The following is an 18,948-nucleotide window of genomic DNA, read 5'->3' on the forward strand; positions in this document are numbered from 1 at the left end:
AAAAAGTGGCTTTAACTCACCTACAGCCATACCACATTGGATAGGCCCAATCTCGTCTGATCTTGGAAGCCAAGCAGTGTTGGGCATGGTTAGTACTTGGGTGGGAGACCACATGGGAACACCAGGTGCTGTAGGTTTTTTCACATTACTGGCAAATTGTTTGTATTCTCTAGCTATTATATTGGAAACTTTTTCATTTTATTGCCAGCACAGACATTTGGAAGAGGTCAAACAGACACAATAGCCATCACCTAAAGACTTACCACACTGTTTAGGCTCAATTCCAACTGCTTTTGGCAGCTAAACAGTGTTGAGCCTCTTTTGTAGTTTAATTTAAGACCCCCTGCTAATATCATGTCCTGTAGGTCTTTTTACATTACCAACACATGATTTTTTTCAGTAAGCCAATACAGTTAGGAAACTTTTGTATTAGCTTACCTGGTAATAAAAGTAGAAGAGGGCAAAAAAGTGGCTTTAACTCACCTACAGCCATACCACATTGGATAGACCCAATCTCGTCTGATCTTGGAAGCTAAGCAGTGTTGGGCCTGGTTAGTACTTGGGTGGGAGACCACATGGGAACACCAGGTGTTGTAGGCTTTTTCACATTACAGGCAAATTGTTTTTATTCTCTAGCTATTTAAATTGGAAACTTTTTCTTTTTATTGCCAGCACAGACATTTGGAAGAGGTCAAACAGACACAATAGCCATTACCTAAAGACTTACCACACTGTTTAGGCCCAATTCCAACTGCTTTTGGCAGCTAAACAGTGTTGAGCCTCTTTAGTAGTTTAATTTAAGACCCCCTGCTAATATCATGTCCTGTAGGTCTTTTTACATTACCAACACATGATTTTTTTCAGTAAGCCAATACAGTTAGGAAACTTTTTTATTAGCTTACCTGGTGATAGAAGTAGAAGAGGTCAAAAAAGTGCCTGTATCTCACCTACAGCCATACCACATTGTATAGGCCCAACCTTGTCTGATCTTGGAAGCTAAGCAGTGTTGGGCCTGGTTAGTACTTGGGTGGGAGACCACCTGGGAACACCAGGTGCTGTAGGTTTTTTCACATTACTGGCAAATTGTTTTTATTCTCTAGCTATTTATATTGGAAACTATTTCTTTTTATTGCCAGCACAGACATTTGTAAGAGGTCAAACAGACACACGAGCCATCACCTAAAGACTTACCACACTATTTAGGCTCAATTCCAACTGCTTTTGGCAGCTAAACAGTGTTGAGCCTCTTTTGTAGTTTAATTTAAGACCCCCTGCTAATATCATGTCCTGTAGGTCTTTTTACATTACCAACACATGATTTTTTTCAGTAAGCCAATACAGTTAGGAAACTTTTGTATTAGCTTACCTGGTGATAGAAGTAGAAGAGGGCAAAAAAGTGCCTCTATCTCACCTACAGCCATACCACATTGGATAGGCCCAATCTCGTCTGATCTTGGAAGCTAAGCAGTGTTGGGCCTGGTTAGTACTTGGGTGGGAGACCACATGGGAACACCAGGTGCTGTAGGTTTTTTCACATTACTGGCAAATTGTTTTTATTCTCTAGCTATTTAAATTGGAAACTTTTTCTTTTTATTGCCAGTACAGACATTTGGAAGAGGTCAAACAGACACAATAGCCATCACCTAAAGACTTACCACACTGTTTAGGCCCAATTCCAACTGCTTTTGGCAGCTAAACAGTGTTGAGCCTGTTAAGTAGTTTAATTTAAGACCCCCTGCTAATATCATGTCCTGTAGGTCTTTTTACATTACCAACACATGATTTTTTTTAAGTAAGCCAATACAGTTAGGAAACTTTTTTATTAGCTTACCTGTTGATAGAAGTAGAAGAGGGCAAAAAGTGCCTGTATCTCACCTACAGCCATACCACATTGGATAGGCCCAATTTCGTCTGATCTTGGAAGCTAAGCAGTGTTGGGCCTGGTTAGTACTTGGGTGGGAGACCACCTGGGAACACCAGGTGCTGTAGGTTTTTTCACATTACTGGCAAATTGTTTTTATTCTCTAGCTATTTAAATTGGAAACTTTTTCTTTTTATTGCCAGCACTGACATTTGGAAGAGGTCAAACAGACACAATAGCCATCACCTAAAGACTTACCACACTGTTTAGGCTCAATTCCAACTGCTTTTGGCAGCTAAACATTGTTGAGCCTCTTTTGTAGTTGAATTTAAGACCCCCTGCTAATATCATGTCCTGTAGGTCTTTTTACATTACCAACACATGATTTTTTTCAGTAAGCCAATACAGTTAGGAAACTTTTGTATTAGCTTACCTGGTGATAGAAGTAGAAGAGGGCAAAAAAAGTGCTTTTAACTCACCTACAGCCATACCACATTGGATAGGCCCAATCTCGTGTGATCTTGGAAGCTAAGCAGTGTTGGGCCTGGTTAGTACTTGGGTGGGAGACCACATGGGAACACCAGGTGCTGTAGGTTTTTTCACATTACAGGCAAATTGGTTTTATTCTCTAGCTATTTAAATTGGAAACTTTTTCTTTTTATTGCCAGTACAGACATTTGGAAGAGGTCAAACAGACACAATAGCCATCACCTAAAGACTTACCACACTGTTTAGGCCCAATTCCAACTGCTTTTGGCAGCTAAACAGTGTTGAGCCTCTTTAGTAGTTTAATTTAAGACGCCCTGCTAATATCATGTCCTGTAGGTCTTTTTACATTACCAACACATGATTTTTTTCAGTAAGCCAATACAGTTAGGAAACTTTTGTATTAGCTTACCTGGTAATAGAAGTAGAAGAGGGCAAAAAAGTGGCTTTAACTCACCTACAGCCATACCACATTGGATAGGCCCAATCTCGTCTGATCTTGGAAGCCAAGCAGTGTTGGGCATGGTTAGTACTTGGGTGGGAGACCACATGGGAACACCAGGTGCTGTAGGTTTTTTCACATTACTGGCAAATTGTTTGTATTCTCTAGCTATTATATTGGAAACTTTTTCATTTTATTGCCAGCACAGACATTTGGAAGAGGTCAAACAGACACAATAGCCATCACCTAAAGACTTACCACACTGTTTAGGCTCAATTCCAACTGCTTTTGGCAGCTAAACAGTGTTGAGCCTCTTTTGTAGTTTAATTTAAGACCCCCTGCTAATATCATGTCCTGTAGGTCTTTTTACATTACCAACACATGATTTTTTTCAGTAAGCCAATACAGTTAGGAAACTTTTGTATTAGCTTACCTGGTAATAAAAGTAGAAGAGGGCAAAAAAGTGGCTTTAACTCACCTACAGCCATACCACATTGGATAGACCCAATCTCGTCTGATCTTGGAAGCTAAGCAGTGTTGGGCCTGGTTAGTACTTGGGTGGGAGACCACATGGGAACACCAGGTGCTGTAGGTTTTTTCACATTACTGGCAAATTGTTTTTATTCTCTAACTATTTAAATTGGAAACTTTTTCTTTTTATTGCCAGCACAGACATTTGGAAGAGGTCAAACAGACACAATAGCCATTACCTAAAGACTTACCACACTGTTTAGGCCCAATTCCAACTGCTTTTGGCAGCTAAACAGTGTTGAGCCTCTTTAGTAGTTTAATTTAAGACCCCCTGCTAATATCATGTCCTGTAGGTCTTTTTACATTACCAACACATGATTTTTTTCAGTAAGCCAATACAGTTAGGAAACTTTTTTATTAGCTTACCTGGTGATAGAAGTAGAAGAGGGCAAAAAAGTGCCTGTATCTCACCTACAGCCATACCACATTGTATAGGCCCAATCTCGTCTGATCTTGGAAGCTAAGCAGTGTTGGGCCTGGTTAGTACTTGGGTGGGAGACCACCTGGGAACACCAGGTGCTGTAGGTTTTTTCACATTACTGGCAAATTGTTTTTATTCTCTAGCTATTTATATTGGAAACTATTTCTTTTTATTGCCAGCACAGACATTTGTAAGAGGTCAAACAGACACACGAGCCATCACCTAAAGACTTACCACACTGTTTAGGCTCAATTCCAACTGCTTTTGGCAGCTAAACAGTGTTGAGCCTCTTTTGTAGTTTAATTTAAGACCCCCTGCTAATATCATGTCCTGTAGGTCTTTTTACATTACCAACACATGATTTTTTTTAAGTAAGCCAATACAGTTAGGAAACTTTTTTATTAGCTTACCTGTTGATAGAAGTAGAAGAGGGCAAAAAAGTGCCTGTATCTCACCTACAGCCATACCACATTGGATAGGCCCAATTTCGTCTGATCTTGGAAGCTAAGCAGTGTTGGGCCTGGTTAGTACTTGGGTGGGAGACCACCTGGGAACACCAGGTGCTGTAGGTTTTTTCACATTACTGGCAAATTGTTTTTATTCTCTAGCTATTTAAATTGGAAACTTTTTCTTTTTATTGCCAGCACAGACATTTGGAAGAGGTCAAACAGACACAATAGCCATCACCTAAAGACTTACCACACTGTTTAGGCTCAATTCCAACTGCTTTTGGCAGCTAAACATTGTTGAGCCTCTTTTGTAGTTTAATTTAAGACCCCCTGCTAATATCATGTCCTGTAGGTCTTTTTACATTACCAACACATGATTTTTTTCAGTAAGCCAATACAGTTAGGAAACTTTTGTATTAGCTTACCTGGTGATAGAAGTAGAAGAGGGCAAAAAAGTGCTTTTAACTCACCTACAGCCATACCACATTGGATAGGCCCAATCTCGTGTGATCTTGGAAGCTAAGCAGTGTTGGGCCTGGTTAGTACTTGGGTGGGAGACCACATGGGAACACCAGGTGCTGTAGGTTTTTTCACATTACAGGCAAATTGTTTTTATTCTCTAGCTATTTAAATTGGAAACTTTTTCTTTTTATTGCCAGTACAGACATTTGGAAGAGGTCAAACAGACACAATAGCCATCACCTAAAGACTTACCACACTGTTTAGGCCCAATTCCAACTGCTTTTGGCAGCTAAACAGTGTTGAGCCTCTTTAGTAGTTTAATTTAAGACGCCCTGCTAATATCATGTCCTGTAGGTCTTTTTACATTACCAACACATGATTTTTTTCAGTAAGCCAATACAGTTAGGAAACTTTTGTATTAGCTTACCTGGTGATAGAAGTAGAAGAGGGCAAAAAAGTGAATTTAACTCACTTACAGCCATACCACATTGGATAGGCCCAATCTTGTCTGATCTTGGAAGCTAAGCAGTGTTGGGCCTGGTTAGTACTTGGGTGGGAGACCACCTGGGAACACCAGGTGCTGTAGGTTTTTTCACATTACTGGCAAATGGTTTTTATTCTCTAGCTATTTAAATTGGAAACTTTTTCTTTTTATTGCCAGCACAGACATTTGGAAGAGGTCAAACAGACACAATAGCCATCACCTAAAGACTTAACACACTGTTTAGGCCCAATTCCAACTGCTTTTGGCAGCTAAACAGTGTTGAGCCTCTTTAGTAGTTTAATTTAAGACCTCCTGCTAATATCATGTCCTGTAGGTCTTTTTACATTACCAACACATGATTTTTTTTCAGTAAGCCAATACAGTTAGGAAACTTTTTTATTAGCTTACCTGGTGATAGAAGTAGAAGAGGGCAAAAAAGTGCCTGTATCTCACCTACAGCCATACCACATTGTATAGGCCCAATCTCGTCTGATCTTGGAAGCTAAGCAGTGTTGGGCCTGGTTAGTACTTGGCTGGGAGACCACCTGGGAACACCAGGTGCTGTAGGTTTTTTCACATTACTGGCAAATTGTTTTTATTCTCTAGCTATTTATATTGGAAACTATTTCTTTTTATTGCCAGCACAGACATTTGTAAGAGGTCAAACAGACACACTAGCCATCACCTAAAGACTTACCACACTGTTTAGGCTCCATTCCAACTGCTTTTGGCAGCTTAACAGTGTTGAGCCTCTTTTGTAGTTTAATTTAAGACCCCCTGCTAATATCATGTCCTGTTGGTCTTTTTACATTACCAACACATGATTTTTTTCAGTAAGCCAATACAGTTAGGAAACTTTTGTATTAGCTTACCTGGGGATAGAAGTAGAAGAGGGCAAAAAAGTGCCTGTATCTCACCTACAGCCATACCACATTGGATAGGCCCAATCTCGTCTGATCTTGGAAGCTAAGCAGTGTTGGGCCTGGTTAGTACTTGGGTGGGAGACCACATGGGAACACCAGGTGCTGTAGGTTTTTTCACATTACTGGCAAATTGTTTTTATTCTCTAGCTATTTAAATTGGAAATTTTTTCTTTTTATTGCCAGTACAGACATTTGGAAGAGGTCAAACAGACACAATAGCCATCACCTAAAGACTTACCACACTGTTTAGGCCCAATTCCAACTGCTTTTGGCAGCTAAACAGTGTTGAGCCTCTTTAGTAGTTTAATTTAAGACCCCCTGCTAATATCATGTCCTGTAGGTCTTTTTACATTACCAACACATGATTTTTTTCAGTAAGCCAATACAGTTAGGAAACTTTTTTATTAGCTTACCTGGTGATAGAAGTAGAAGAGGGCAAAAAAGTGCCTGTATCTCACCTACAGCCATACCAAATTGGATAGGCCCAATCTCGTCTGATCTTGGAAGCTAAGCAGTGTTGGGCCTGGTTAGTACTTGGGTGGGAGACCACATGGGAACACCAGGTGCTGTAGGTTTTTTCACATTACAGGCAAATTGTTTTTATTCTCTAGCTATTTATATTGGAAACTATTTCTTTTTATTGCCAGCACAGACATTTGTAAGAGGTCAAACAGACACACTAGCCATTACCTAAAGACTTACCACACTGTTTAGGCCCAATTCCAACTGCTTTTGGCAGCTAAACAGTGTTGAGCCTCTTTAGTAGTTTAATTTAAGACCCCCTGCTAATATCATGTCCTGTAGGTCTTTTTACATTACCAACACATGATTTTTTTCAGTAAGCCAATACAGTTAGGAAACTTTTGTATTAGCTTACCTGGTGATAGAAGTAGAAGAGGGCAAAAAAGTGCCTCTATCTCACCTACAGCCATACCACATTGGATACGCCCAATCTCGTCTGATCTTGGAAGCTAAGCAGTGTTGGGCCTGGTTAGTACTTGGGTGGGAGACCACATGGGAACACCAGGTGCTGTAGGTTTTTTCACATTACTGGCAAATTGTTTTTATTCTCTAGCTATTTAAATTGGAAACTTTTTCTTTTTATTGCCAGTACAGACATTTGGAAGAGGTCAAACAGACACAATAGCCATCACCTAAAGACTTACCACACTGTTTAGGCCCAATTCCAACTGCTTTTGGCAGCTAAACAGTGTTGAGCCTGTTTAGTAGTTTAATTTAAGACCCCCTGCTAATATCATGTCCTGTAGGTCTTTTTACATTACCAACACATGATTTTTTTTAAGTAAGCCAATACAGTTAGGAAACTTTTTTATTAGCTTACCTGGTGATAAAAGTAGAAGAGGGCAAAAAGTGCCTGTATCTCACCTACAGCCATACCACATTGGATAGGCCCAATTTCGTCTGATCTTGGAAGCTAAGCAGTGTTGGGCCTGGTTAGTACTTGGGTGGGAGACCACATGGGAACACCAGGTGCTGTAGGTTTTTTCACATTACTGGCAAATTGTTTTTATTCTCTAGCTATTTAAATTGGAAACTTTTTCTTTTTATTGCCAGCACAGACATTTGGAAGAGGTCAAACAGACACAATAGCCATCACCTAAAGACTTACCACACTGTTTAGGCTCAATTACAACTGCTTTTGGCAGCTAAACATTGTTGAGCCTCTTTTGTAGTTTAATTTAAGACCCCCTGCTAATATCATGTCCTGTAGGTCTTTTTACATTACCAACACATGATTTTTTTCAGTAAGCCAATACAGTTAGGAAACTTTTGTATTAGCTTACCTGGTGATAGAAGTAGAAGAGGGCAAAAAAGTGCTTTTAACTCACCTACAGCCATACCACATTGGATAGGCCCAATCTCGTGTGATCTTGGAAGCTAAGCAGTGTTGGGCCTGGTTAGTACTTGGGTGGGAGACCACATGGGAACACCAGGTGCTGTAGGTTTTTTCACATTACAGGCAAATTGTTTTTATTCTCTAGCTATTTAAATTGGAAACTTTTTCTTTTTATTGCCAGTACAGACATTTGGAAGAGGTCAAACAGACACAATAGCCATCACCTAAAGACTTACCACACTGTTTAGGCCCAATTCCAACTGCTTTTGGCAGCTAAACAGTGTTGAGCCTCTTTAGTAGTTTAATTTAAGACGCCCTGCTAATATCATGTCCTGTAGTTCTTTTTACATTACCAACACATGATTTTTTTCAGTAAGCCAATACAGTTAGGAAACTTTTGTATTAGCTTACCTGGTGATAGAAGTAGAAGAGGGCAAAAAAGTGAATTTAACTCACCTACAGCCATACCACATTGGATAGGCCCAATCTCGTCTGATCTTGGAAGCTAAGCAGTGTTGGGCCTGGTTAGTACTTGGGTGGGAGACCACATGGGAACACCAGGTGCTGTAGGTTTTTTCACATTACTGGCAAATTGTTTTTATTCTTTAGCTATTTAAATTGGAAACTTTTTCTTTTTCTTTTTATTGCCAGCACAGACATTTGGAAGAGGTCAAACAGACACAATAGCCATCACCTAAAGACTTAACACACTGTTTAGGCCCAATTCCAACTGCTTTTGGCAGCTAAACAGTGTTGAGCCTCTTTAGTAGTTTAATTTAAGACCCCCTGCTAATATCATGTCCTGTAGGTCTTTTTACATTACCAACACATGATTTTTTTTCAGTAAGCAAATACAGTTAGGAAACTTTTTTATTAGCTTACCTGGTGATAGAAGTAGAAGAGGGCAAAAAAGTGCCTGTATTTCACCTACAGCCATACCACATTGTATAGGCCCAATCTCGTCTGATCTTGGAAGCTAAGCAGTGTTGGGCCTGGTTAGTACTTGGCTGGGAGACCACCTGGGAACACCAGGTGCTGTAGGTTTTTTCACATTACTGGCAAATTGTTTTTATTCTCTAGCTATTTATATTGGAAACTTTTTCTTTTTATTGCCAGCACAGACATTTGTAAGAGGTCAAACAGACACACTAGCCATCACCTAAAGACTTACCACACTGTTTAGGCTCAATTCCAACTGCTTTTGGCAGCTTAACAGTGTTGAGCCTCTTTTGTAGTTTAATTTAAGACCCCCTGCTAATATCATGTCCTGTTGGTCTTTTTACATTACCAACACATGATTTTTTTCAGTAAGCCAATACAGTTAGGAAACTTTTGTATTAGCTTACCTGGTGATAGAAGTAGAAGAGGGCAAAAAAGTGCCTGTATCTCACCTACAGCCATACCACATTGGATAGGCCCAACCTCGTCTGATCTTGGAAGCTAAGCAGTGTTGGGCCTGGTTAGTACTTGGGTGGGAGACCACATGGGAACACCAGGTGCTGTAGGTTTTTTCACATTACTGGCAAATTGTTTTTATTCTCTAGCTATTTAAATTGGAAACTTTTTCTTTTTATTGCCAGTACAGACATTTGGAAGAGGTCAAACAGACACAATAGCCATCACCTAAAGACTTACCACACTGTTTAGGCCCAATTCCAACTGCTTTTGGCAGCTAAACAGTGTTGAGCCTCTTTAGTAGTATAATTTAAGACCCCCTGCTAATATCATGTCCTGTAGGTCTTTTTACATTACCAACACATGATTTTTTTCAGTAAGCCAATACAGTTAGGAAACTTTTTTATTAGCTTACCTGGTGATAGAAGTAGAAGAGGGCAAAAAAGTGCCTGTATCTCACCTACAGCCATACCAAATTGGATAGTCCCAATCTCGTCTGATCTTGGAAGCCAAGCAGTGTTGGGCCTGGTTAGTACTTGGGTGGGAGACCACATGGGAACACCAGGTGCTGTAGGTTTTTTCACATTACAGGCAAATTGTTTTTATTCTCTAGCTATTTAAATTGGAAACTTTTTCTTTTTATTGCCAGCACAGACATTTGGAAGAGGTCAAACAGACACAATAGCCATTACCTAAAGACTTACCACACTGTTTAGGCCCAATTCCAACTGCTTTTGGCAGCTAAACAGTGTTGAGCCTCTTTAGTAGTTTAATTTAAGACCCCCTGCTAATATCATGTCCTGTAGGTCTTTTTACATTACCAACACATGATTTTTTTCAGTAAGCCAATACAGTTAGGAAACTTTTTTATTAGCTTACCTGGTGATAGAAGTAGAAGAGGGCAAAAAAGTGCCTGTATCTCACCTACAGCCATACCACATTGTATAGGCCCAATCTCGTCTGATCTTGGAAGCTAAGCAGTGTTGGGCCTGGTTAGTACTTGGGTGGGAGACCACCTGGGAACACCAGGTGCTGTAGGTTTTTTCACATTTCTGGCAAATTGTTTTTATTCTCTAGCTATTTATATTGGAAACTATTTCTTTTTATTGCCAGCACAGACATTTGTAAGAGGTCAAACAGACACACTAGCCATTACCTAAAGACTTACCACACTGTTTAGGCCCAATTCCAACTGCTTTTGGCAGCTAAACAGTGTTGAGCCTCTTTAGTAGTTTAATTTAAGACCCCCTGCTAATATCATGTCCTGTAGGTCTTTTTACATTACCAACACATGATTTTTTTCAGTAAGCCAATACAGTTAGGAAACTTTTGTATTAGCTTACCTGGTGATAGAAGTAGAAGAGGGCAAAAAAGTGCCTGTATCTCACCTACAGCCATACCACATTGGATAGGCCCAATCTCGTCTGATCTTGGAAGCTAAGCAGTGTTGGGCCTGGTTAGTACTTGGGTGGGAGACCACATGGGAACACCAGGTGCTGTAGGTTTTTTCACATTACTGGCAAATTGTTTTTATTCTCTAGCTATTTAAATTGGAAACTTTTTCTTTTTATTGCCAGTACAGACATTTGGAAGAGGTCAAACAGACACAATAGCCATCACCTAAAGACTTACCACACTGTTTAGGCCCAATTCCAACTGCTTTTGGCAGCTAAACAGTGTTGAGCCTGTTTAGTAGTTTAATTTAAGACCCCCTGCTAATATCATGTCCTGTAGGTCTTTTTACATTACCAATACATGATTTTTTTTAAGTAAGCCAATACAGTTAGGAAACTTTTTTATTAGCTTACCTGGTGATAGAAGTAGAAGAGGGCAAAAAAGTGCCTGTATCTCACCTACAGCCATACCACATTGGATAGGCCCAATTTCGTCTGATCTTGGAAGCTAAGCAGTGTTGGGCCTGGTTAGTACTTGGGTGGGAGACCACCTGGGAACACCAGGTGCTGTAGGTTTTTTCACATTACTGGCATATTGTTTTTATTCTCTAGCTATTTAAATTGGAAACTTTTTATTTTTATTGCCAGCACAGACATTTGGAAGAGGTCAAACAGACACAATAGCCATCACCTAAAGACTTACCACACTGTTTAGGCTAAATTCCAACTGCTTTTGGCAGCTAAACATTGTTGAGCCTCTTTTGTAGTTTAATTTAAGACCCCCTGCTAATATCATGTCCTGTAGGTCTTTTTACATTACCAACATATGATTTTTTTCAGTAAGCCAATACAGTTAGGAAACTTTTGTATTAGCTTACCTGGTGATAGAAGTAGAAGAGGGCAAAAAAGTGCTTTTAACTCACCTACAGCCATACCACATTGGATAGGCCCAATCTCGTGTGATCTTGGAAGCTAAGCAGTGTTGGGCCTGGTTAGTACTTGGGTGGGAGACCACATGGGAACACCAGGTGCTGTAGGTTTTTTCACATTACTGGCAAATTGTTTTTATTCTCTAGCTATTTATATTGGAAACTATTTCTTTTTATTGCCAGCACAGACATTTGTAAGAGGTCAAACAGACACACTAGCCATCACCTAAAGACTTACCACACTGTTTAGGCTCAATTCCAACTGCTTTTGGCAGCTTAACAGTGTTGAGCCTCTTTTGTAGTTTAATTTAAGACCCCCTGCTATTATCATGTCCTGTTGGTCTTTTTACATTACCAACACATGATTTTTTTCAGTAAGCCATTACAGTTACGAAACTTTTGTATTAGCTTACCTGGTGATAGAAGTAGAAGAGGGCAAAAAAGTGCCTGTATCTCACCTACAGCCATACCACATTGGATAGGCCCAATCTCGTCTGATCTTGGAAGCTAAGCAGTGTTGGGCCTGGTTAGTACTTGGGTGGGAGACCACATGGGAACACCAGGTGCTGTAGGTTTTTTCACATTACTGGCAAATTGTTTTTATTCTCTAGCTATTTATATTGGAAACTATTTCTTTTTATTGCCAGCACAGACATTTGTAAGAGGTCAAACAGACACACTAGCCATCACCTAAAGACTTACCACACTGTTTAGGCTCAATTCCAACTGCTTTTGGCAGCTTAACAGTGTTGAGCCTCTTTTGTAGTTTAATTTAAGACCCCCTGCTAATATCATGTCCTGTTGGTCTTTTTACATTACCAAGACATGATTTTTTTCAGTAAGCCAATACAGTTAGGAAACTTTTGTATTAGCTTACCTGGTGATAGAAGTAGAAGAGGGCAAAAAAGTGCCTGTATCTCACCTACAGTCATACCACATTGGATAGGCCCAATCTCGTCTGATCTTGGAAGCTAAGCAGTGTTGGGCCTGGTTAGTACTTGGGTGGGAGACCACATGGGAACACCAGGTGCTGTAGGTTTTTTCACATTACTGGCAAATTGTTTTTATTCTCTAGCTATTTAAATTGGAAACTTTTTCTTTTTATTGCCAGTACAGACATTTGGAAGAGGTCAAACAGACACAATAGCCATCACCTAAAGACTTACCACACTGTTTAGGCCCGATTCCAACTGCTTTTGGCAGCTAAACAGTGTTGAGCCTCTTTAGTAGTTTAATTTAAGACCCCCTGCTAATATCATGTCCTGTAGGTCTTTTTACATTACCAACACATGATTTTTTTTCAGTAAGCCAATACAGTTAGGAAACTTTTTTATTAGCTTACCTGGTGATAGAAGTAGAAGAGGGCAAAAAAGTGCCTGTATCTCACCTACAGCCATACCACATTGTATAGGCCCAATCTCGTCTGATCTTGGAAGCTAAGCAGTGTTGGGCCTGGTTAGTACTTGGCTGGGAGACCACCTGGGAACACCAGGTGCAGTAGGTTTTTTCACATTACTGGCAAATTGTTTTTATTCTCTAGCTATTTATATTGGAAACTATTTCTTTTTATTGCCAGCACAGACATTTGTAAGAGGTCAAACAGACACACTAGCCATCACCTAAAGACTTACCACACTGTTTAGGCTCAATTCCAACTGCTTTTGGCAGCTTAACAGTGTTGAGCCTCTTTTGTAGTTTAATTTAAGACCCCCTGCTAATATCATGTCCTGTAGGTCTTTTTACATTACCAACACATGATTTTTTTCAGTAAGCCAATACAGTTAGGAAACTTTTTTATTAGCTTACCTGGTGATAGAAGTAGAAGAGGGCAAAAAAGTGCCTGTATCTCACCTACAGCCATACCAAATTGGATAGGCCCAATCTCGTCTGATCTTGGAAGCTAAGCAGTGTTGGGCCTGGTTAGTACTTGGGTGGGAGACCACATGGGAACACCAGGTGCTGTAGGTTTTTTCACATTACAGGCAAATTGTTTTTATTCTCTAGCTATTTAAATTGGAAACTTTTTCTTTTTATTGCCAGTACAGACATTTGGAAGAGGTCAAACAGACACAATAGCCATCACCTAAAGACTTACCACACTGTTTAGGCCCAATTCCAACTGCTTTTGGCAGCTAAACAGTGTTGAGCCTGTTTAGTAGTTTAATTTAAGACCCCCTGCTAATATCATGTCCTGTAGGTCTTTTTACATTACCAACACATGATTTTTTTTAAGTAAGCCAATACAGTTAGGAAACTTTTTTATTAGCTTACCTGGTGATAGAAGTAGAAGATTGCAAAAAAGTGAATTTAACTCACCTACAGCCATACCACATTGGATAGGCTCAATTTCGTCTGATCTTGGAAGCTAAGCAGTGTTGGGCCAGATTAGTACTCGGGTGGGAGACCACATGGGAACACCAGGTGCTGTAGGTTTTTTCACATTACTGGCAAATTGTTTTTATTCTCTAGCTATTTATATTGGAAACTTTTTCATTTTATTGCCAGCACAGACATTTGGAAGAGGTCAAACAGACACAATAGCCATCACCTAAAGACTTACCACAATGTTTAGGCTCAATTCCAACTGCTTTTGGCAGCTAAACAGTGTTGAGCCTCTTTTGTAGTTTAATTTAAGACCCCCTGCTAATATCATGTCCTGTAGGTCTTTTTACATTACCAACACATGATTTTTTTCAGTAAGCCAATACAGTTAGGAAACTTTTGTATTAGCTTACCTGGTAATAGAAGTAGAAGAGGGCAAAAAAGTGGATTTAACTCACCTACAGCCATACCACATTGGATAGGCCCAATCTCGTCTGATCTTGGAAGCTAAGCAGTGTTGGGCCTGGTTAGTACTTGGGTGGGAGACCACATGGGAACACCAGGTGCTGTAGGTTTTTTCACATTACTGGCAAATTGTTTTTATTCTCTAGCTATTTAAATTGGAAACTTTTTCTTTTTATTGCCAGCACAGACATTTGGAAGAGGTCAAACAGACACAATAGCCATCACCTAAAGACTTACCACACTGTTTAGGCCCAATTCCAACTGCTTTTGGCAGCTAAACAGTGTTGAGCCTCTTTAGTAGTTTAATTTAAGACCCCCTGCTAATATCATGTCCTGTAGGTCTTTTTACATTACCAACACATGATTTTTTTCAGTAAGCCAATACAGTTAGGAAACTTTTTTATTAGCTTACCTGGTGATAGAAGTAGAAGAGGGCAAAAAAGTGCCTGCGTCTCACCTACAGCCATACCACATTGGATAGGCCCAATCTCGTCTGATCTTGGAAGCTAAGCAGTGCTGGGCCTGGTTAGTACTTGGGTGGGAGACCACATGGGAACACCAGGTGCTGTAGGTTTTTCACATTACAGGCAAATTGTTTTTATTCTCTAGCTATTTAAATTGGAAACTTTTTTCTTTTTATTGCCAGTACAGACATTTGGAAGAGGTCAAACAGACACAATAGCCATCACCTAAAGACTTACCACACTGTTTAGGCCCAATTCCAACTGCTTTTGGCAGCTAAACAGTGTTGAGCCTCTTTAGTAGTTTAATTTAAGACCCCCTGCTAATATCATGTCCTGTAGGTCTTTTTACATTACCAACACATGATTTTTTTCAGTAAGCCAATACAGTTAGGAAACTTTTTTATTAGCTTACCTGGTGATAGAAGTAGAAGAGGGCAAAAAAGTGCCTGTATTTCACCTACAGCCATACCACATTGGATAGGCCCAATCTCGTCTGTTCTTGGAAGCTAAGCAGTGTTGGGCCTGGTTAGTAATTGGGTGGGAGACCACATGGGAACACCAGGTGCTGTAGGTTTTTTCACATTACTGGCAAATTGTTTTTATTCTCTAGCTATTTATATTGGAAACTTTTTCATTTTATTGCCAGCACAGACATTTGGAAGAGGTCAAACAGACACAATAGCCATCACCTAAAGACTTACCACACTGTTTAGGCTCAATTCCAAATGCTTTTGGCAGCTAAACAGTGTTGAGCCTCTTTTGTAGTTTAATTTAAGACACCCTGCTAATATCATGTCCTGTAGGTCTTTTTACATTACCAACACATGATTTTTTTCAGTAAGCCAATACAGTTAGGAAACTTTTGTATTAGCTTACCTGGTAATAGAAGTAGAAGAGGGCAAAAAAGTGGACTTAACTCACCTACAGCCATACCACATTGGATAGGCCCAATCTCGTCTGATCTTGGAAGCTAAGCAGTGTTGGGCCTGGTTAGTACTTGGGTGGGAGACCACATGGGAACACCAGGTGCTGTAGGTTTTTTCACATTACTGGCAAATTGTTTTTATTCTCTAGCTATTTAAATTGGAAACTTTTTCTTTTTATTGCCAGCACAGACATTTGGAAGAGGTCAAACAGACACAATAGCCATCACCTAAAGACTTACCACACTGTTTAGGCCCAATTCCAACTGCTTTTGGCAGCTAAACAGTGTTGAGCCTCTTTAGTAGTTTAATTTAAGACCCCCTGCTAATATCATGTCCTGTAGGTCTTTTTACATTACCAACACATGATTTTTTTCAGTAAGCCAATACAGTTAGGAAACTTTTTTATTAGCTTACCTGGTGATAGAAGTAGAAGAGGGCAAAAAAGTGCCTGTATCTCACCTACAGCCATACCACATTGGATAGGCCCAATCTCGTCTGATCTTGGAAGCTAAGCAGTGTTGGGCCTGGTTAGTACTTGGGTGGGAGACCACATGGGAACACCACGTGCTGTAGGTTTTTTCACATTACAGGCAAATTGTTTTTATTCTCTATCTATTTAAATTGGAAACTTTTTTCTTTTTATTGCCAGTACAGACATTTTGAAGAGGTCAAACAGACACAATAGCCATCACATAAAGACTTACCACACTGTTTAGGCCCAATTCCAACTGCTTTTGGCAGCTAAACAGTGTTGAGCCTCTTTAGTAGTTTAATTTAAGACCCCCTGCTAATATCATGTCCTGTAGGTCTTTTTACATTACCAACACATGATTTTTTTCAGTAAGCCAATACAGTTAGGAAACTTTTTTATTAGCTTACCTGGTGATAGAAGTAGAAGACGGCAAAAAAGTGCCTGTATTTCACCTATAGCCATACCACATTGGATAGGCCCAATCTCGTCTGTTCTTGGAAGCTAAGCAGTGTTGGGCCTGGTTAGTAATTGGGTGGGAGACCACATGGGAACACCAGGTGCTGTAGGTTTTTTCACATTACAGGCAAATTGTTTTTATTCTCTAGCTATTTAAATTGGAAACTTTTTCTTTTTATTGCCAGTACAGACATTTGGAAGAGGTCAAACAGACACAATAGCCATCACATAAAGACTTACCACACTGTTTAGGCCCAATTCCAACTGCTTTTGGCAGCTAAACAGTGTTGAGCCTCTTTAGTAGTTTAATTTAAGACCCCCTGCTAATATCATGTCCTGTAGGTCTTTTTACATTACCAACACATGATTTTTTTCAGTAAGCCAATACAGTTAGGAAACTTTTGTATTAGCTTACCTGGTAATAGAAGTAGAAGAGGGCAAAAAAGTGGCTTTAACTCACCTACAGCCATTCCACATTGGATAGGCCCAATCTCGTCTGTTCTTGGAAGCTAAGCAGTGTTGGGCCTGGTTAGTAATTGGGTGGGAGACCACATGGGAACACCAGGTGCTGTAGGTTTTTTCACATTACAGGCAAATTGTTTTTATTCTCTAGCTATTTATATTGGAAACTTTTTCTTTTTATTGCCAGCACAGACATTTGGAAGAGGTCAAACAGACACAATAGCCATCACCTATAGACTTACCACACTGTTTAGGCTTAATTCCAACTGCTTTTGGCAGCTAAACAGTGTTGAGCCTCTTTTGTAGTTTAATTTAAGACCCCCTGCTAATATCATGTCCTGTAGGTCTTTTTACATTACCAACACATGATTTTTTTCAGTAAGCCAATACAGTTAGGAAACTTTTGTATTAGCTTACCTGGTGATAGAAGTAGAAGAGGGCAAAAAAGTGGCTTTAACTCACCTACAGCCATACCACATTGGATAGGCCCAATCTCGTCTGATCTTGGAAGCTAAGCAGTGTTGGGCCTGGTTAGTACTTGGGTGGGAGACCACATGGGAACACCAGATGCTGTAGGTTTTTTCACATTACAGGCAAATTGTTTTTATTCTCTAGCTATTTAAATTGGAAACTTTTTATTTTTATTGCCAGTACAGACATTTTGAAGAGGTCAAACAGACACAATAGCCATCACCTAAAGACTTACCACACTGTTTAGGCCCAATTCCAACTGCTTTTGGCAGCTAAACAGTGTTGGGCCTCTTTAGTAGTTTAATTTAAGACTCCCTGCTAATATCATGTCCTGTAGGTCTTTTTACATTACCAACACATGATTTTTTTCAGTAAGCCAATACAGTTAGGAAACTTTTTTATTAGCTTACCTGGTGATAGAAGTAGAAGAGGGCAAAAAAGTGCCTGTATCTCACCTACAGCCATAGCACATTGGATAGGCCCAATCTCGTCTGATCTTGGAAGCTAAGCAGTGTTGGGCCTGGTTAGTACTTGGGTGGGAGACCACATGGGAACACCAGGTGCTGTAGGTTTTTTCACATTACAGGCAAATTGTTTTTATTCTCTATCTATTTAAATTGGAAACTTTTTCTTTTTATTGCCAGTACAGACATTTGGAAGAGGTCAAACAGACACAATAGCCATCACCTAAAGACTTACCACACTGTTTAGGCCCAATTCCAACTGCTTTTGGCAGCTAAACAGTGTTGAGCCTGTTTAGTAGTTTAATTTAAGACCCCCTGCTAATATCATGTCCTGTAGGTCTTTTTACATTACCAACACATGATTTTTTTTAAGTAAGCCAATACAGTTAGAAAACTTTTTTATTAGCTTACCTGGTGATAGAAGTAGAAGAGGGCAAAAAAGTGCCTTTATCTCACCTACAGCCATACCACATTGGATAGGCCCAATCTCGTCTGATCTTGGAAGCTAAGCAGTGTTGGGCCTGGTTAGTACTTGGGTGGGAGACCACATGGGAACACCAGGTGCTGTAGGTTTTTCACATTACTGGCAAATTGTTTTTATTCTCTAGCTATTTAAATTGGAAACTTTTTCTTTTTATTGCCAGCACAGACATTTTGAAGAGGTCAAACAGACACAATAGCCATCACCTAAAGACTTACCACACTGTTTAGGCTCAATTCCAACTGCTTTTGGCAGCTAAACAGTGTTGAGCCACTTTTGTAGTTTAATTTAAGACCCCCTGCTAATATCATGTCCTGTAGGTCTTTTTAC

The 18,948-nt window shown here is 39.8% G+C and overlaps 38 non-coding genes and 3 pseudogenes across 38 annotated transcripts; all 41 read left to right on the forward strand.

The window, feature by feature from the left end:
* Positions 1 to 18: 18 nt before the first annotated feature.
* Positions 19 to 137, forward strand: LOC146017352 (5S ribosomal RNA). The gene has a single exon (XR_014450227.1). It is a non-coding gene; the product is annotated as a 5S ribosomal RNA (ribosomal RNA).
* Positions 138 to 481: 344 nt separating this feature from the next.
* Positions 482 to 600, forward strand: LOC146015025 (5S ribosomal RNA). Its single transcript, XR_014447959.1, has one exon. It is a non-coding gene; the product is annotated as a 5S ribosomal RNA (ribosomal RNA).
* Positions 601 to 945: 345 nt separating this feature from the next.
* LOC146010276 (5S ribosomal RNA) lies at positions 946 to 1,064 on the forward strand. Its single transcript, XR_014444791.1, has one exon. It is a non-coding gene; the product is annotated as a 5S ribosomal RNA (ribosomal RNA).
* Positions 1,065 to 1,409: 345 nt separating this feature from the next.
* On the forward strand, positions 1,410 to 1,528 carry LOC146013387 (5S ribosomal RNA). The gene has a single exon (XR_014446363.1). It is a non-coding gene; the product is annotated as a 5S ribosomal RNA (ribosomal RNA).
* A 345-nt stretch (positions 1,529 to 1,873) lies between these two features.
* LOC146014662 (5S ribosomal RNA) lies at positions 1,874 to 1,992 on the forward strand. Its single transcript, XR_014447609.1, has one exon. It is a non-coding gene; the product is annotated as a 5S ribosomal RNA (ribosomal RNA).
* Positions 1,993 to 2,338: 346 nt separating this feature from the next.
* LOC146015054 (5S ribosomal RNA) lies at positions 2,339 to 2,457 on the forward strand. The gene has a single exon (XR_014447987.1). It is a non-coding gene; the product is annotated as a 5S ribosomal RNA (ribosomal RNA).
* A 345-nt stretch (positions 2,458 to 2,802) lies between these two features.
* On the forward strand, positions 2,803 to 2,921 carry LOC146017353 (5S ribosomal RNA). The gene has a single exon (XR_014450228.1). It is a non-coding gene; the product is annotated as a 5S ribosomal RNA (ribosomal RNA).
* Positions 2,922 to 3,265: 344 nt separating this feature from the next.
* Positions 3,266 to 3,384, forward strand: LOC146014934 (5S ribosomal RNA). The gene has a single exon (XR_014447873.1). It is a non-coding gene; the product is annotated as a 5S ribosomal RNA (ribosomal RNA).
* Positions 3,385 to 3,729: 345 nt separating this feature from the next.
* On the forward strand, positions 3,730 to 3,848 carry LOC146013991 (5S ribosomal RNA). Its single transcript, XR_014446951.1, has one exon. It is a non-coding gene; the product is annotated as a 5S ribosomal RNA (ribosomal RNA).
* A 346-nt stretch (positions 3,849 to 4,194) lies between these two features.
* On the forward strand, positions 4,195 to 4,313 carry LOC146014664 (5S ribosomal RNA). Its single transcript, XR_014447611.1, has one exon. It is a non-coding gene; the product is annotated as a 5S ribosomal RNA (ribosomal RNA).
* Positions 4,314 to 4,658: 345 nt separating this feature from the next.
* On the forward strand, positions 4,659 to 4,777 carry LOC146015055 (5S ribosomal RNA). The gene has a single exon (XR_014447988.1). It is a non-coding gene; the product is annotated as a 5S ribosomal RNA (ribosomal RNA).
* A 345-nt stretch (positions 4,778 to 5,122) lies between these two features.
* LOC146016445 (5S ribosomal RNA) lies at positions 5,123 to 5,241 on the forward strand. Its single transcript, XR_014449338.1, has one exon. It is a non-coding gene; the product is annotated as a 5S ribosomal RNA (ribosomal RNA).
* Positions 5,242 to 5,587: 346 nt separating this feature from the next.
* LOC146014273 (5S ribosomal RNA) lies at positions 5,588 to 5,706 on the forward strand. Its single transcript, XR_014447223.1, has one exon. It is a non-coding gene; the product is annotated as a 5S ribosomal RNA (ribosomal RNA).
* A 345-nt stretch (positions 5,707 to 6,051) lies between these two features.
* LOC146013388 (5S ribosomal RNA) lies at positions 6,052 to 6,170 on the forward strand. The gene has a single exon (XR_014446364.1). It is a non-coding gene; the product is annotated as a 5S ribosomal RNA (ribosomal RNA).
* A 345-nt stretch (positions 6,171 to 6,515) lies between these two features.
* Positions 6,516 to 6,634, forward strand: LOC146016047 (5S ribosomal RNA). The gene has a single exon (XR_014448950.1). It is a non-coding gene; the product is annotated as a 5S ribosomal RNA (ribosomal RNA).
* A 345-nt stretch (positions 6,635 to 6,979) lies between these two features.
* On the forward strand, positions 6,980 to 7,098 carry LOC146013607 (5S ribosomal RNA). Its single transcript, XR_014446580.1, has one exon. It is a non-coding gene; the product is annotated as a 5S ribosomal RNA (ribosomal RNA).
* A 345-nt stretch (positions 7,099 to 7,443) lies between these two features.
* Positions 7,444 to 7,562, forward strand: LOC146015133 (5S ribosomal RNA). Its single transcript, XR_014448063.1, has one exon. It is a non-coding gene; the product is annotated as a 5S ribosomal RNA (ribosomal RNA).
* Positions 7,563 to 7,907: 345 nt separating this feature from the next.
* LOC146015056 (5S ribosomal RNA) lies at positions 7,908 to 8,026 on the forward strand. Its single transcript, XR_014447989.1, has one exon. It is a non-coding gene; the product is annotated as a 5S ribosomal RNA (ribosomal RNA).
* A 345-nt stretch (positions 8,027 to 8,371) lies between these two features.
* On the forward strand, positions 8,372 to 8,490 carry LOC146013389 (5S ribosomal RNA). Its single transcript, XR_014446365.1, has one exon. It is a non-coding gene; the product is annotated as a 5S ribosomal RNA (ribosomal RNA).
* Positions 8,491 to 8,842: 352 nt separating this feature from the next.
* Positions 8,843 to 8,961, forward strand: LOC146014274 (5S ribosomal RNA). Its single transcript, XR_014447224.1, has one exon. It is a non-coding gene; the product is annotated as a 5S ribosomal RNA (ribosomal RNA).
* A 345-nt stretch (positions 8,962 to 9,306) lies between these two features.
* On the forward strand, positions 9,307 to 9,425 carry LOC146015800 (5S ribosomal RNA). The gene has a single exon (XR_014448710.1). It is a non-coding gene; the product is annotated as a 5S ribosomal RNA (ribosomal RNA).
* A 345-nt stretch (positions 9,426 to 9,770) lies between these two features.
* Positions 9,771 to 9,889, forward strand: LOC146017178 (5S ribosomal RNA). Its single transcript, XR_014450050.1, has one exon. It is a non-coding gene; the product is annotated as a 5S ribosomal RNA (ribosomal RNA).
* A 345-nt stretch (positions 9,890 to 10,234) lies between these two features.
* LOC146013992 (5S ribosomal RNA) lies at positions 10,235 to 10,353 on the forward strand. The gene has a single exon (XR_014446952.1). It is a non-coding gene; the product is annotated as a 5S ribosomal RNA (ribosomal RNA).
* A 345-nt stretch (positions 10,354 to 10,698) lies between these two features.
* LOC146013390 (5S ribosomal RNA) lies at positions 10,699 to 10,817 on the forward strand. Its single transcript, XR_014446366.1, has one exon. It is a non-coding gene; the product is annotated as a 5S ribosomal RNA (ribosomal RNA).
* Positions 10,818 to 11,163: 346 nt separating this feature from the next.
* On the forward strand, positions 11,164 to 11,282 carry LOC146014665 (5S ribosomal RNA). Its single transcript, XR_014447612.1, has one exon. It is a non-coding gene; the product is annotated as a 5S ribosomal RNA (ribosomal RNA).
* A 345-nt stretch (positions 11,283 to 11,627) lies between these two features.
* LOC146015058 (5S ribosomal RNA) lies at positions 11,628 to 11,746 on the forward strand. The gene has a single exon (XR_014447991.1). It is a non-coding gene; the product is annotated as a 5S ribosomal RNA (ribosomal RNA).
* Positions 11,747 to 12,091: 345 nt separating this feature from the next.
* On the forward strand, positions 12,092 to 12,210 carry LOC146013391 (5S ribosomal RNA). The gene has a single exon (XR_014446367.1). It is a non-coding gene; the product is annotated as a 5S ribosomal RNA (ribosomal RNA).
* A 345-nt stretch (positions 12,211 to 12,555) lies between these two features.
* On the forward strand, positions 12,556 to 12,674 carry LOC146014142 (5S ribosomal RNA). The gene has a single exon (XR_014447096.1). It is a non-coding gene; the product is annotated as a 5S ribosomal RNA (ribosomal RNA).
* Positions 12,675 to 13,020: 346 nt separating this feature from the next.
* LOC146016738 (5S ribosomal RNA) lies at positions 13,021 to 13,139 on the forward strand. The gene has a single exon (XR_014449619.1). It is a non-coding gene; the product is annotated as a 5S ribosomal RNA (ribosomal RNA).
* A 345-nt stretch (positions 13,140 to 13,484) lies between these two features.
* LOC146016048 (5S ribosomal RNA) lies at positions 13,485 to 13,603 on the forward strand. The gene has a single exon (XR_014448951.1). It is a non-coding gene; the product is annotated as a 5S ribosomal RNA (ribosomal RNA).
* Positions 13,604 to 13,949: 346 nt separating this feature from the next.
* On the forward strand, positions 13,950 to 14,068 carry LOC146016984 (5S ribosomal RNA). Its single transcript, XR_014449861.1, has one exon. It is a non-coding gene; the product is annotated as a 5S ribosomal RNA (ribosomal RNA).
* A 345-nt stretch (positions 14,069 to 14,413) lies between these two features.
* On the forward strand, positions 14,414 to 14,532 carry LOC146013392 (5S ribosomal RNA). The gene has a single exon (XR_014446368.1). It is a non-coding gene; the product is annotated as a 5S ribosomal RNA (ribosomal RNA).
* Positions 14,533 to 14,877: 345 nt separating this feature from the next.
* Positions 14,878 to 14,996, forward strand: LOC146014072 (5S ribosomal RNA). Its single transcript, XR_014447030.1, has one exon. It is a non-coding gene; the product is annotated as a 5S ribosomal RNA (ribosomal RNA).
* Positions 14,997 to 15,341: 345 nt separating this feature from the next.
* LOC146010433 (5S ribosomal RNA) lies at positions 15,342 to 15,460 on the forward strand (annotated as a pseudogene).
* A 345-nt stretch (positions 15,461 to 15,805) lies between these two features.
* Positions 15,806 to 15,924, forward strand: LOC146013393 (5S ribosomal RNA). The gene has a single exon (XR_014446369.1). It is a non-coding gene; the product is annotated as a 5S ribosomal RNA (ribosomal RNA).
* Positions 15,925 to 16,269: 345 nt separating this feature from the next.
* On the forward strand, positions 16,270 to 16,388 carry LOC146016708 (5S ribosomal RNA). The gene has a single exon (XR_014449590.1). It is a non-coding gene; the product is annotated as a 5S ribosomal RNA (ribosomal RNA).
* A 346-nt stretch (positions 16,389 to 16,734) lies between these two features.
* On the forward strand, positions 16,735 to 16,853 carry LOC146010815 (5S ribosomal RNA; annotated as a pseudogene).
* Positions 16,854 to 17,198: 345 nt separating this feature from the next.
* Positions 17,199 to 17,317, forward strand: LOC146010992 (5S ribosomal RNA; annotated as a pseudogene).
* Positions 17,318 to 17,662: 345 nt separating this feature from the next.
* Positions 17,663 to 17,781, forward strand: LOC146016470 (5S ribosomal RNA). The gene has a single exon (XR_014449362.1). It is a non-coding gene; the product is annotated as a 5S ribosomal RNA (ribosomal RNA).
* A 345-nt stretch (positions 17,782 to 18,126) lies between these two features.
* LOC146016610 (5S ribosomal RNA) lies at positions 18,127 to 18,245 on the forward strand. The gene has a single exon (XR_014449495.1). It is a non-coding gene; the product is annotated as a 5S ribosomal RNA (ribosomal RNA).
* A 346-nt stretch (positions 18,246 to 18,591) lies between these two features.
* Positions 18,592 to 18,710, forward strand: LOC146013394 (5S ribosomal RNA). Its single transcript, XR_014446370.1, has one exon. It is a non-coding gene; the product is annotated as a 5S ribosomal RNA (ribosomal RNA).
* Positions 18,711 to 18,948: the final 238 nt, after the last annotated feature.

The sequence above is a fragment of the Crinia signifera genome, chromosome 6, assembly GCF_055691185.1.
Source record: "Crinia signifera chromosome 6, ASM5569118v1, whole genome shotgun sequence".
In the NCBI taxonomy this organism is placed as follows: domain Eukaryota; kingdom Metazoa; phylum Chordata; class Amphibia; order Anura; family Myobatrachidae; genus Crinia; species Crinia signifera.